Genomic DNA, 14,421 nt, shown 5'->3' with positions numbered 1-14,421 from the left:
GAGGATACACTTGGGAAGAGAGGGCGTGAGACAATCGCGAGCTGCCCTGTGGGGTGCCTTAGGAACCAACTCTAAACTTAGCAGTTGGGGTCCTCCCCAGAGCAGCCCCAGTCTCAAGGGGGTTTCTGTAATATAGATCCAGTGGTCCTGAGCTGAAACATCTGTGCCCCTCTCTGCAGACCCAACGTCCCATCCTGGGTTTATCTGTCAGCCTCTGTGTGCACATCACCAGACACACCCACCTGATACCCCCGGGTTTACATGCCCACAGGTCAAAGCACCAAGGAGAGACACTGGGACCCCATCCCAGATTCCCAGGAGAGAGAATCCGACTGGCTCGGCTTGGGTCAGGTCTCTACCCTGGACCAGTCAGCCATTGCCAGGGATCTGAATTCTTAGAGAGACCCCTGAGACCCAACTTTATGGACCTCTTGGTGGGAGGTAAGTGGGGGCTTCCCTCAGAGAAGGTGATTGTAGGTGAGGCAGACATCTTTCCACATTAGAGAGCAGTTTTATTTGAAAATTATGGGAGACATGGGACTTGCGGAAAAGAAAATCTTATACGCGTAGAAAGGTCATCAAATGGCGGTTATAGTCCGAGGAATACAGAGCCCAGCACCAGATTCCAAAAACAGATTTCTTTCTATTGAGGTATAATCGACATATAACATTAGTTTCAGGTGTACAACACAATGATTCAGTATTTGTATATATTGCAAAGTGATCACAAGTCTAGTTAACTTCTGTCATCATACATAATTATTTTTCTTGTGATGAGAACTTTTAAGATCTACTCTCTTAGCAACTTTCAAATATGCAGTACAGTGTTAACTATAGTCACCATGCTGTACATTCCATCCTCATGACTCATTTATTTTGTAAGTTAAAGTTTGTACCTTTTGACCCCCTTCATCCACTTTGCTCACCCCACCCCCACGTCTGGCAACCACCAATCTGTTCTCTGTATCTGTGAGCTTGTTTGTTTTTAGTTTCCACATATAAGTGAGATCATACAGTATTTGTGTTTCCCTCTCTGACTTATTTCATTCAGCAGAATGCCCTCAAGGTCCATCCATGTTGTTGCAAACAGCAAGATTTCATTCTTTTTTGTAGTTGAATAATATTCCGTTGTATATTTACACCACGTTTTCTTTATCCATTCATCTGTCGGTGGACACCTAGGTTGTTTCTATGTCTTGATTATTGTAAATGATGCTGCAATGAACAAGGGGGTGCATACAGCTTGTCAAGTTAGTGTTTTCGTTTTCTTTGGATAAATACCCAGAAGTGGAATTGCTGGATCGTATGGTAGTTATACTTTTAATATTTTGAGGAACTTCCATACTGTTTTCTATAGTGGCTGCACCAGTTTACATTCCCACCAACAGTGCACGAGGGTTCCCTTTTCTCCACACACTCACCAACACTGTCATTTCTTGTCTTTTTGATAATAGCCTTCCTAATACATGTGAGGTGATATCTCAGTGTGGTTTTGATTTGCATTTCCCTAATTAGTGATGCTGAACTCATCTTCCAAAAAATATTTTTGAATAAAGGAAGAAGTATATTAGGGAAATGGATTCTTTTTGAAAAGTGAGGCTGGTTTGTTCCTCTTTTATTTTTTTTTTTAAATTTATTTATTTATTTATTTATGGCTGTGTTGGGTCTTTGTTTCTGTGCGAGGGCTTTCTCTAGTTGTGGCGAGCGGGGGCCACTCTTCATCGCGGTGCGCGGGCCTCTCACTATCGCGGCCTCTCTTGTTGCGGAGCACAGGCTCCAGATGCACAGGCTCAGCAATTGTGGCTCACGGGCTTGGTTGCTCCGCGGCATGTGGGATCTTCCCAGACCAGGGCTCGAACCCGTGTCCCCTGCATTGGCAGGCAGATTCTCAACCACTGCGCCACCAGGGAAGCCCTGTTCCTCTTCTTAAATTCTGCTCTGATATTCTCATACTCTTCCCACCATTAAGTTCCTATTCATCTGAGAACGTTTCTTGAGGTCTGTCAAACATTGTTTTTCGAAGGGACACACGCAAACAGGATTATTCTAAGGGCTAAATGCACGGTGGATGTTGGGAAGATGCAGATGGGCGTGGTGTCATTTTATACTAGGCCACATCGCCAACAGGGGAATTGGAATACCCGTCAGTAAACCCATTATTGTATGTTGAGGGTAGCTAATACTTTAATTACTCCATCTGTCAGAAACACATCTGTTGAGGAGTTCTCAATTTTTCTGGTCTTGTGAACCCCTTTGGAGGTCTGCTGAAAACCATCAGTTCATTCTCAGAATAATGTTTTATCCATTCCTTCTCAGAAAAATGTTTTTTACTTTTATTTATTTATTTTAAAATACATCTTTATTGGAGTATAATTGCTTCACAACACTGTGTTAGTTTCTGTTGCACAACAAAGCGAATCAGCCATATACATACACATGTCCCTATATCCCCTCCCTCTTGAGCCTCCCTCCCATCCTCCCTATCCCACCCCTCTAGGTCATCGCAAAGCACTGAGCCGATCTCCCTGTGCTATGCTGCTGCTTCCCACCAGCCAACTATTTTATATTCGGTAGTGTATATACGTCGATGCTACTCTCACTTCGCCCCAGCTTCGCCTTCCCACCCCGTGTCCTCAAGTCCATTCTCTATGTCTACCTCTTTATTCCTGCCCTGCAACTAGGTTCATCAGTACCATTTTTTTCATTTTTTTAGATTCCATATATATGTGTTAGCATACGGTATTTGTTTTGCTGATTTCACTCTGTATGACAGACTCTAGGTCCATCCACCTCACTACAAATAACTCAGTTTCATTTCTTTTAATGGTTGAGTAATATTCCACTGTATATATGTGCCACATCTTCTTTATCCATTCATCTGTCGATGGACATTTAGGTTGGTTCCATGTCCTGGCTATTGTAAATGGAGCTGCAATGAACATTGTGGTACGTGACTCTTTTTGAATTATGGTTTTCTCAGGGTATATGCGCAGTAGTGGGATTGCTGGGTCGTATGGTAGTTCTATTTTTAGTTTTCTAAGGAACCTCCATACTGTTTTCCATAGTGGTTGTATCAATTTACATTCCCACCAACAGTGTAGGAGGGTTCCCTTTTCTCCACACCCTTTCCAGCATTTATTGTTTCTAGCTTTTTTGATAATGGCCATTCTGACCGGCGTGAGGTGATACCTCATTGTAGTTTTGATTTGCATTTCTCTAAAAATTAGTGATGATGAGCAAGCATCTTTTCATGTGCCTCTTGGCCATCTCTAAGTCTTCCTTGGTGAAATGTCTATTTAGGTCTTACGCCCATTTTTTAACTGGATTGTTTGTTTTTTTGATACTGAGCTAGCTCCATGAGCTGTTTGTATATTTTGGAGATTAATCCTTTGTTGTTTCATTTGCAAATATTCTCTCCCATTCTGAGGGTTGTCTTTTTGTCTTATGTTTTCCTTTGCTGTGCAAAAGCTTTTAAGTTTAATTACGTCCCATTTGTTTGTTTTTATTTCTGTTACTCTAGGAGGTGGATCAAAAAGGATCTTGCTGTGATTTATGTGAAAGAGTGTTCTTCCTATGTTTTCCTCTAAGAGTTTTATAGTGTCCAGTCTTAAATTTAGGTCTTTAATCCATTTTGAGTTTATTTTTGTGTATGGTGTTAGGGAGTGTTCTAATTTCATTCTTTTACATGTAGCTGTCCAGTTTTCCCAGCACCACTTATTGAAGAGGCTGTCTTTTCTCCATTGTGTATCCTTGCCTCCTTCATCATAGATTAGTTGACCATAGGTGCGTGGGTTTATCTCTGGGCTTTCTGTCCTTTTCCATTGATCTATATTTCTGTTGTTGTGCCAGTACCATATTGTCTTGATTACTGTAGCTTTGTAGTATAGTCTGAAGTCAGGGACTCTGATTCCTCCAGCTCTGTTTTTTCCCCTCAAGACTGCTTTGGCTATTTGGGGTCTTTTGTGTCTCCATACAAATTTTAAGATTTTTTGTTCTAGTTCTCTAAAAAATGCCATTGGTAATTTGATAGGGATTGCATTGAATCTGTAGATTGCTTTGGGTAGTGTAGTCATTTTATTATAGTCAACATACAATATTGATTCTTCCAGTCCAGGAACATGGTCTATCTCTCCATCTGTTTATATCATCTTTAATTTCGTTCATCAGTGTCTTATAGTTTTCTGAATACAGGTCTTTTGTCTCCCTAGGGAGGTTTATTCCTAGGTATTTTATTCTTTTTGTTGCAGTGGTAAATGGGAGTGTTTCCTTAATTTCTCTTTCAGGTTTTTCATCATTAGTGTATAGGAATGCAAGAGGTTTCTGTGCTTTAATTTTGTATCCTGCAACTTTACCAAATACATTGATTAGCTCTAGTAGTTTTCTGGTGGCATCTTTAGGATTCTCTATGTATAGTATATCATCTGCAAACAGTGACAGTTTTACTTCTTCTTTTCCAAATTGCATCCCTTTTATTTATTTTTCTTCTCTGATTGCTGTGGCTAGGACTTCCAAAATTGTGTTGAATAATAGTGGTGAGAGTGGACATCCTTGTCTTGTTCCTGATCTTAGAGGAAATGTTTTCAGTTTTTCACCATTGAGAATGATGTTTGCTGTGGGTTTGTCATATATGGCCTTTATTATGTTGAGGTAGGTTCCCTCTATGCCCACTTTCTGCAGAGTTTTTATCAGAAATGGGTGTTGAATTTTGTCAAAAGCTTTTTCTGCATCTATTGAGATGATCATACGGTTTTTATTCTTCAATTTGTTAATATGGTGTATCACATTGATTGATTTGCATACATTGAAGAATCCTTGCATCCCTGGGATAAATCCCACTTGATCGTGGTGTATGATCCTTTTAATGTGTTGTTGGATTCTGTTTGCTAGTATTTTGTTGAGGATTTTTGCATCTATATTCATGAGTGATATTGGTCTGTAATTTTCTTTTTTTGTGGTATCTTTGTCTGGTTGGTATCAGGGTGATGGTGGCCTCATAGAATGAGTTTGGGAGTGTTCCTTCCTCTGCAATTTTTTGGAAGAGTTTGAGAAGGATGGGTGTTAGCTTTTCTCTAAATGTTTGAGAGAATTTACCTGTGAAGCCATCTGGTCCTGGACTTTTGTTTGTTGGAAGATTTTTAATCACAGTTTCGATTTCTTTCTTGTGATTGGTCTGTTCATATTTTCTATTTCTTCCTGGTTCAGTCTTGGAAGGTTATAGCTTTCTACGAATTTGTCCATTTCTTCCAGGTTGTCCATTTTATTGGCATAGAGTTGCTTGTAGTAGTCTCTTAGGATGCTCTGTATTTCTGCCATGTCTGTTGTAACTTCTCCTTTTTCATTTCTAATTTTATTCATTTGAGTCCCCTCCCTCTTCTTCATGATGAGTCTGGCTAATGGTTTATCAATTTTGTGTATCTTCTCAAAGAACCAACTTTTAGGTTTATTGATCTTTGCTATTGTTTTCTTTGTTTCCATTTTATTTATTTCTGCTCTGATCTTTATGATTTCTTTCCTTGTACTAACTTTGGGTTTTGTTTATTCTTCTTCTCTAGTTCCTTTAGGTGTAACGTTAGATTGTTTATTTAAGATTTTTCTTGTTTCTTGAGGTAGGCTTGTATTGCTATAAACTTCCTTCTTAGAACTGCTTTTGCTGCATCCCATAGGTTTTGGATTGTCGTGTTTTCATTGTCATTTGTCTCTAGGTATTTTTTGATTTCCCCTTTGATTTCTTCAGTGATCTCTTGGTTATTTAGTAACATATTGTTTAGCCTCCTTGTATTTGTGTTTTTTACAGTTTTTTTCCTGTAATTGATTTCCAATCTCATAGCGTTGTGGTCAGAAAAGATGCTTGATACGATTTCAATTTTCTTAAATTTTCCGAGGCTTGCTTTGTGACCCAAGATGTGATCTCTCCTGGAGAATGTTCCATGTGCACTTGAGAATAAAGTGTATTCTGCCACTTTTGGTGGAATGTTGTATAATTTTCAATTAGATCTGTCTGGTCTTTTGTGTCATTTAAAGCTTGTGTTTCCTTATTTATTTTCTGTTTGGATGATCTGTCCATTGGCGTAAGTGGGGTGTTAAAGTCCCCTACTATTATTTTGTTACTGTCAATTTCTCCTTTCATGGTTGTTAGCATTTGCCTTATGTATTGAGGTGCTCCTATGTTGGGTGCATAAACATTTATAATTGTTATATCTTCTTCTTGGATTGATCCCTTGATCATTATGTAGTGTCCTTCTTTGTCTCTTGTAACAGTCTTTATTTTAAAGTCTATTTTATCTGATATGAGTATTGCTACCCCAGCTTTCTTTTGATTTCCATTTGCGTGGAATATCTTTTTCCATCCCTTCACTTTCAGTCTGTATGTGTCCCTAGGTCTGAAGTGGGTCTCTTGTAGACAGCGTATATATGGGTCTTGTTTTTGTATCCATTCAGCCAGTCTGTGTCTTTTGGTTGGGGCATTTAAACCATTTACATTCAAGGTTATTATCGATATGTATGTTCCTGTTACCATTTTCTTAATTGTTTTTGGTTTGTTTTTGTGGGTCTTTTTCTTCTCTTGTGTTTCCAGCTTAGAGAAGTTTCTTTAGCATTTGTTGTAAAGCTGGTTTGGTGGTGCTGAATTCTCTTAGCTTTTGTTTGTCTGAAAAGCTTTTGACTTCTCCATCGACTCTGAAAGATCCTTGCTGGGTGGAGTATTCTTGGTTGTAGGTTTTTCATCACTTTAAATATGTCTTGCCACTCTCTTCTGGCTTGCAGAGTTTCTGCTGAAAGATCAGCTGTTAACCTTATGGGGATTCCCTTGTATGTTATTTGTTGCTCTTCCCTTGCTGCTTTTAATATTTTTTCTTTGTATTTAATTTTTGATAGTTTGATTAATATGTGTCTTGGCGTGTTTCTCCTTGAATTTATTCTGTATGGGATTCTCTGCACTTCCTGGACTTTATTGACTATTTCCTTCCCCATGTTAGGGAAGTTTTCAACTATAATCTCTTCAAATATTTTCTCAGTCCCTTTCTGTTTCTCTTCTCCTTCTGGGACCCGTATAATTCGAATGTTGGTGCGTTTAATGTTGTCCCAGAGGTCTCTGAGACTGTCTTCAATTCTTTTCATTCTTTTTTCTTTATTCTGCTCCTCAGCAGTTATTGCCACCATTTTGTCTTCCAGCTCACTTATTCGTTCTTCTGCCTCTGTTATTCTGTTATTGATTCCTTCTAGTGTGTTTTTCATTTCAGTTATTGTGTTGTTCATCTCTGTTTGTTTGTTCTTTAATTCTTCTAGACCTTTGTTAAACATTTCTTTTATTTTCTCATCCGTGCCTCCATTCTGTTTCCGAGATTCTGGATCATCTTTACTATCATTACTGTGAATTCTTTTTCAGGTAGATTGCCTATTTCTTCTTCATTTATTTGGTCTTGCAGGTTTTTACCTTGCTCCTTCATCTGTGACATATTTTTTTGCTATCTCATTTTTTTTTTTTTTTTTAATGAGTGGCATTGTGTTCCTGTTTTACTAGTTGTTTGGCCTGATGCTTTCCACACTGGAGTTTGTAGGCTATTAGGTAGAGCTGGGTCTGGTGCTGAGATGAGGAACTCTGTGAGGCCTCACTCCGATGAATATTCCCTGGGGTCTGAGGTTCTCTGTTAGTCCAGTGGTTCGGACTCGGAGCTCCCACTGCAGGAGCTTCTGCCCGACCCCGGGCTTGCGAATCAAGATCCCACAAGCTGCGTGGGGCAGCAAAAAAAGAACAATGACAAATTAAAAAATAAAATTAGACTAGGAAGCTAACAGATATGTTAGAAAGAATGTAAAAATAAAAATATAGATGAATCAGCAACCGGAAGGTACGTCAGTACCACAATAGTAAAAAAGAGGAGGAGGGAAAAGAAAAAAAAAAAAAAGGCAGGGTGGGGGGAAGGCCTTAGCTGTGGAGAGTGGGACCTAAGCAAGGGTGAGGTTTGGGTGGTGGGCGGGGCCAATGCCCAGGACTCACAGGGCTGGAAAAGGCCCTGGGGGCTGTGTGGGGTGGGGCTTAGCTATGGGATTATATACAACGGAAAACCTTTGTATTGAAATATGGTTAGCAAAATATTACAAAACAAATTTGTAATCTAGTAACCTAAATAACAACTCTAGTGACATTTGATAAGGAGATCTGGTGGCAGTTCTCATAACTACCTAATTTCAAAGCTGTGAGGGGCATGAACAATAGTTCGGTATACCTGCGACAGCTGTGATGTGATATGAAAAGAGCTTTGATTTCTATTGGTGGCAAAGTCACAGATCCTGGTAAATTACTGCGGTTCTTTGACTACATCCATAATTAAAGGCAATGTTACATTTTAGTTTGGAGCTGGGTAGTGGTGACTTGTTGGGCACCAGTGTGAATGTACTTAATGCCACTAAACTGTATACTTACAAATGGTTAAGATGGTAAATTTCACGTTATGTTTGTTTTACTACAAAAAAAGTTCAGAAGAAAAAAATTTCCAGTTAGAGGTTAGTGAAAATAAAAATGTGTGTGTGTGTGTGTTTGTTTTTTTTCCCCAGCCAAGTTTACCCGAATTCTATCCATGGTTCCCAGTTAAGAGTCCCTGGCTGAAAACCTGTGCTTTAAAGACCTCTGCATTTTACTAATGCAAAGGATCTACCATGCCCCAGGTGTGCCTCTACCCTAAAGAAAAATAAATGGATAGGAATCATTCCTAATGCTATCACTCTGGTTTAATCACTGTTAAGACAAAGGGTGTTTCATTTTGTCTGTGTATAGTTAAATATTTTAGTTGTACAGAATAAGCAATTTTGTGTCCTTAGTTTTTCATTTAAGAGGGTAGCAAAAGCACTTCCCATGTTATTATAAATTCTTCATAAACACCATTTAAATAGTTATGACATATTCCAGTGTATGAGCATATCATTATTCTCTTACTCCTGGCCCTACATTTTTAAAAAAATTTTTATTGAAGTATAGTTGATTTACAATGTGTTAATTACTGCTGTACAGCAAAGTGATTCAGTTATACATACATATATATATATATATTCTTTTTTTATATTCTTTTCCATTATGGTTTATCATAGGATATTGAATATAGTTCCCTGTGCTATGTTGTAGGACCTTGTTGTTTATCCATTCCGTATATATAAAAGCTTACATCTGCTAACCCCGACCTCCTCCCCCTTGGCAACCACCAGTCTGTTAAATATGTCTGTGATTCTGTTTCTATTTCATAGACAGGTTCATTTGTGTCATATTTTAGATTCCACGTGTAAGTGGTATCATATGATATTTGTCTTTCTCTGTCTGATTTACTTCACTTAGTATGATCATCTCTAGGTCCATCCATGTTGCTGCAAATGGCGTTATTTCATTCTTTTTAATGGCTGAGTAGTATTCCATTGTATGTATGTACCACATCTTTATCCATTCATCTGTTGAGGGACATTTAGGCTGTTTCCATGTCCTGGCTATTGGGAATAGTGCTGCTATGAACACAGGGGTGCATGTATCTTTTCGAATTATAGTTTTGTCCGGGTATATGCCCAGGAGTGGGATTGCAGGATCATATGGCAACTCTGTTTTTAGTTTTTTGAGGAACCTCCATACTGTTTTCCACAGTGGCTGCACCAACTTACATTCCTAGCAACAGTGTAGGAGGGTTCCCTTTTCTTCACACCCTCTCCAGCATTTATTATTTGTAGACTTTTTGATGATGCTGGCCCTGCATTTGACCATTTAGATTGTTACCCTATTTGTTAGCACTCCACACACTGCCAGCTTGCCAGAAAGATGGACCCCAACCCTCCCATCAGCAGAGAAGGAAAACATCACTCTCACTTCAAGGTGGTTACTTTTCAAACTTTTTGCACCAAGGCTCTATCAGTAGAAAATAAAATCTCATAAAAAACCTGGAGCCCAGGGGCTTCCCTGGTGGCGCAGTGGTTGAGAATCCGCCTGCCAGTGCAGGGGACACGGGTTCGTAGCCCTGGTCTGGGAAGATCCCACATGCCGCGGAGCAACTGGGCCCGTGAGCCACAATTACTGAGCCTGCGCTCTGGAGCCTGTGCTCCACAACTACTGAGCATGCGCGTCTGGAGCCTGTGCGCCGCAACAAGAGAGGCCGCGATAGTGAGAGGCCCGCGCACCGCAATGAAGAGTGGCCCCTGCTCGCCACAACTAGAGTAAGCCCTCGCACAGGAACGAACACTCAACACAGCCATAAATAAATAAATAATTTAAAAAAAAACAAAAACAAACCTGGAGCCCAGAGCTATTTTAGTGTAGAATTTACAACAGTGTTTGATGTTAGTGGCCCTAGGTGACACGTTCCCTGTGACTGTAAATGTGGAGGTGGAGGAATTCACAGTGCTCTTTCGGTGATGAATGGTAAACGAGATGGAGTTGGGCTGGCTGGCACCTTCCATTAAAATTGTGTATGGGCCGGGACAGCCAAGCTGGAATTGAAATGATTGCATAGCATGATGTTGGTGGGTGGTTCCTCTGTGCTTCCAGCAGGAGGGAAACCCACCGGTCACCTGCATTTGCCTCTATGCCCCACTTCCCCTTCCACCAGACAGTCCTTGCTGATGCGATTTTCCTTGGACCACTGTCATGCAGTGACACCTCAGAGATGTTGTGGGTTCAGTTCCAGGCCACTGCAATAAAGCAAATATTGCACTAAAGCAGGTCACATGATTATCTTGGTTTCTCAGTGCATATAGAAATTACTTATGTTTAAACTACAGTATAGTCTACTAAGTGTGCAATAGCATTGTGTCCAAAAAAACAACGTACACACCTTAATTAAAAAAATACTTTATTGCTAAAAAATGCGAACTGTTATCTGAGCCTTCAGCGAGTTGTAGTGGTAACGTCAAAAATCACTGATCACAGATCACCATAACGAATAGAATAACAGTGGAAAAGTGTGAAATATTGTGAGAATTACCAAAATGTGACACAGAGACACAAAGTGAGCAAACGCTGTTGGAAAAATGGCACCGATAGACACTTGACGCAGGGCTGCCACAAACCTTCAATTTGTAAAAAACACAGTACCTGCAAAGCGCAATACCTCTAAGTGCAATAGAACAAGGTATGCCTGTATATGTTTTTTATTAGGAAGAATTTCTAACGTAGAAAAGTAGAAAATAGTATAATGACTCTCCAGGTACCCAGCATCCACAGTGATCAACTCATGGGCAATCTTGTTTCCAATCTTGGTCCCCATCCATTTCTTCCATCGAAGTATTTTGAAGTGAATCATTTCATTTCATTCAGAAATATTTCAGTTTTTACCTTAAAAATATAACTATAATCCCATTATCACAGTTAAAATTATAAGAGTTTCTTAATATCAAACCACCTTGGTCCTAGTTGATGCAGGACCTGTAGATGGCGCTCTCCATTAGCAGTGTCTCTAGGCCTTGAGTCAAGGTAGAGGAGCATAGAGTCACAGGTCAGGTCCACTCAAGGCCATATTTAGACCTCAGTCTGGACTACGTGTTGGCAGTTTCCTTCTACCTTCTCATCGTTACCCTCAGGCTCCAGTCTAGAGGCTGAGTTAGGCCCAGGGGGTAGTCTGAGGTGTTGGAGTCTACCTTTGAGGGGCCCCTGCCTTTTTCTGCTGCCATATTATCTTGACGTAGCCTGGCCTTTTGTCAGGTGTTGGGAGGGTCGGGGGGGTCCTCTCCTGAGACAATAATTTAAAAGAAGAAAAAATAATTTAAAAAACAGGCATTATTGCCCTTATATCAGTTAGATTAGGCTCAGTTGTGTATAACAGAAAGCATCCTTCCAAACCAGTGGTTTTGTATGTAAGGATTTGTGTTTCTCTTTTGAAAATCCAAAAGTAGGTGGTCCAGGGTGGGCCTGGAAGCTCCACACTTAGCAGAGACCCATGCTCATTCTATCTTAGTTCATCCTTCTTACTGCATTCTTACTGTATCACGTTATGGTCCAAGACGCTGTCGGAGCAATAGCAACCATTTGCCCTTGGGTGCAGAAAGGAGGAAGAGGGGAAAGGCAAAACGATATACGCCAGCTGTCTGTCTCCTTTTATAAGAGATTTCCCTAAAAGTCCCACCCAGCAACTTGTACGTTCCTCGCATTAGCCAGATTCGGTCATATGACCACACCTACCTACAAGGGAAGCTAGGGACCTAGCACAAGTACCACTTGGGATGTTGGTGGAGTACCTTCTGTGTGCACAGAATTATTCTAGATTCAGTGGAGCATCACAGAAAAGCATAACGTTGGCCCTGTCCACGAGGAACTGATATTCCTGGCAGTTACTTCCAGTGCTTTCTGATTTCAATAAAATGCCAGGCTGCTGGAGCTTTGTTAAAGGAATGCCACAGGCCGGAGGGGTGGTGGCCACAGGTTTCAACTGGCCTTCTCAAGAGATCAAAAGAAATAGCTTGGAAGCTGCCAACCGAAAGTGGCAGCTAAAGGATTTGGAACTGTTTGAAGGAAAGGAAATTCTCATATTGTTCAAAAACTTTGAAAGATCATCAGTTTAATGAGTTGGGGCCCAAGTCAAGACATTTAAAAAAATCAGAGTTCTTATATATCTCAGAGCTTGTCTTGCAGATAAGAGGTGTCTCTGTAAGATGTTCTTGGATACATGCTGAATGTTTAGAGAATGTGAGGAACTTTGATGAGGGCTAATACCTAGCCTGCAGATAACACTTTAGGACAATAGTCTGATGCAGATACTCTTGCTTATCGGAGGAAGAGTGTCTCTTACACACGTGCCCCATCCTTTAGCCGGGTAAACAGTTCATTCCTCTGACTTTCACCGCATCCAGCCCCCTGGCTTCTGCAGGCTTCTTGTGCTGCCTTTCTTTTTGTGTGTGTCCGTAAGTCAAGGACTGGTGACAGAAGGATTGGATATGCGACCCAGATATCACAAATGGGACTTGCCAAACGATGAATACCTACTGGTCTCTAAGTGGCAGATGGTGATGAGGGTAGTACTGGAAAGGGGGAACGTCTTCTTTTCATGATTTAGTTAACAGCAGGACATATTTGCTCATAGGAAACTGATCCCAAGAAGCAATACACATCTCTTGATCTCATCTTCACCCACATTTTAATACCATAGAACCACAATAATGTAGAAGTAAAAAGCCATCTTGAGGCTCGAGACCCTTTGTTTGGCAAGTAGTTGTGTCTCAGAGATTTATGGAACTGGTACAATGTGACAGGTACCACCCATCTATGTAGAACCTGCCCTGCTTCAGGCACTGGACCAGGTGTCCTCCATTCATTGTTTCCAGGCCTTCATGCTGTGTATGATCCTGTGAGAAGAAGCAGTGTATAATAAGGTATGAGAATTCTCAGCCTCTCCTCCTCCCAACCCCAGTTCCATTCCTGGGCTTTTCACTGAGCTGAAATGGAATTATGAGAGACAGGATGAGACCGAGAGGATCTGAGATCTGATTTTCACTGGAAAGGGCAGAGAATTACTGGTGGGAGAGAGAAGAGTAAATTCAGAAGATGAGGGGGAGAAGGAGAAAAGGGAAGAGCTGTCTCCAGATGGTTGGAGGAGATCTGAAGGGTTAGAGTGAGAGATGATGGAAATATTGCAGACATTTATTGGAGAGGAGGAGGGCTGATGTGAAACAAATCTTTAAGTCGAAGCCCCTTTTGGCATTTTTGAGAGAATTCAATAGATATTTGAATTGTTTTCCAGTTACTTTTAAATATTGGACTGGATGGAACACTGGGCTAAGATGGGTTACAAAGTGGCCCAGCTTTATATGGCTTACAGCCCATACTTTAAAGTGAAGAAATTGAGACTTGATTAGGCTAAAAAACTTGTAGTAACTTGTTGAATTTGTGTGCGTGTGTGTGTATGTGCTATATGTGCTATATGTATGTATATACATATGTGTGTGCAAGTGTGTATGCATATTTTTTCCACAGAAAGTGAAAATAAGAGAGTCGAGACGAGACAGAGAGGGTTTGGTACCTTAATTTCTAGCAATAGGACAGAGTAGATACCCTGAAACAAAGAAGCAAACAAACAAATAAATAACCTAAAAATTAATTAGCTGAGCTGACAGGAAGTTAGAGCAATTCTTAGAGTCTAAAAACAATGAGAAAGAAAGAAAAAATAGGAAATCTGAATAGTTTCATAGTCAGTAGGGTAATTGAATCAGTATTTTGAAAGTTTATTACAAAGCAACAGGTCCAGATTTTACAGACAAATTTTACCAAATGTTTAAGGTACAGATAATTCCACTAATACACAAACTCTCCAAGAGACGAAGCTCCAGGGAGTCCTCAAATCACGTTATGAAGTCACGTTACCTTGCTAACAAGGCCAGGCAAGGACAGCAAATGAAGGGATAATTACATCTCATTTAGAAACTTTTGCAGGACTCATAAGCAAAATATTAACCAACCAAATA

The 14,421-nt window shown here is 40.2% G+C and overlaps 1 protein-coding gene and 1 long non-coding RNA gene across 7 annotated transcripts in view; one reads left to right on the top strand and one right to left on the bottom strand.

Moving 5' to 3' along the window:
* Window positions 1-14,421, top strand: part of PIR (pirin) — a 111,088-nt gene that overhangs the window by 9,096 nt on the left and 87,571 nt on the right. The window lies entirely within an intron of this gene.
* Window positions 8,945-11,443, bottom strand: LOC309653009. Its single transcript, XR_014258974.1, has 2 exons — window positions 10,262-11,443; window positions 8,945-9,912 (listed from the first exon to the last, which is right to left on the bottom strand). It is a non-coding gene; the product is annotated as an uncharacterized lncRNA (long non-coding RNA).

The sequence above is a fragment of the Balaenoptera physalus genome (assembly GCF_965194825.1).
Source record: "Balaenoptera physalus genome assembly, chromosome: X".
Lineage (NCBI taxonomy): Eukaryota > Metazoa > Chordata > Mammalia > Artiodactyla > Balaenopteridae > Balaenoptera > Balaenoptera physalus.
Note: the sequence above shows the minus strand (reverse complement) of the source record. Positions and strands in the feature narration are given on the sequence as shown.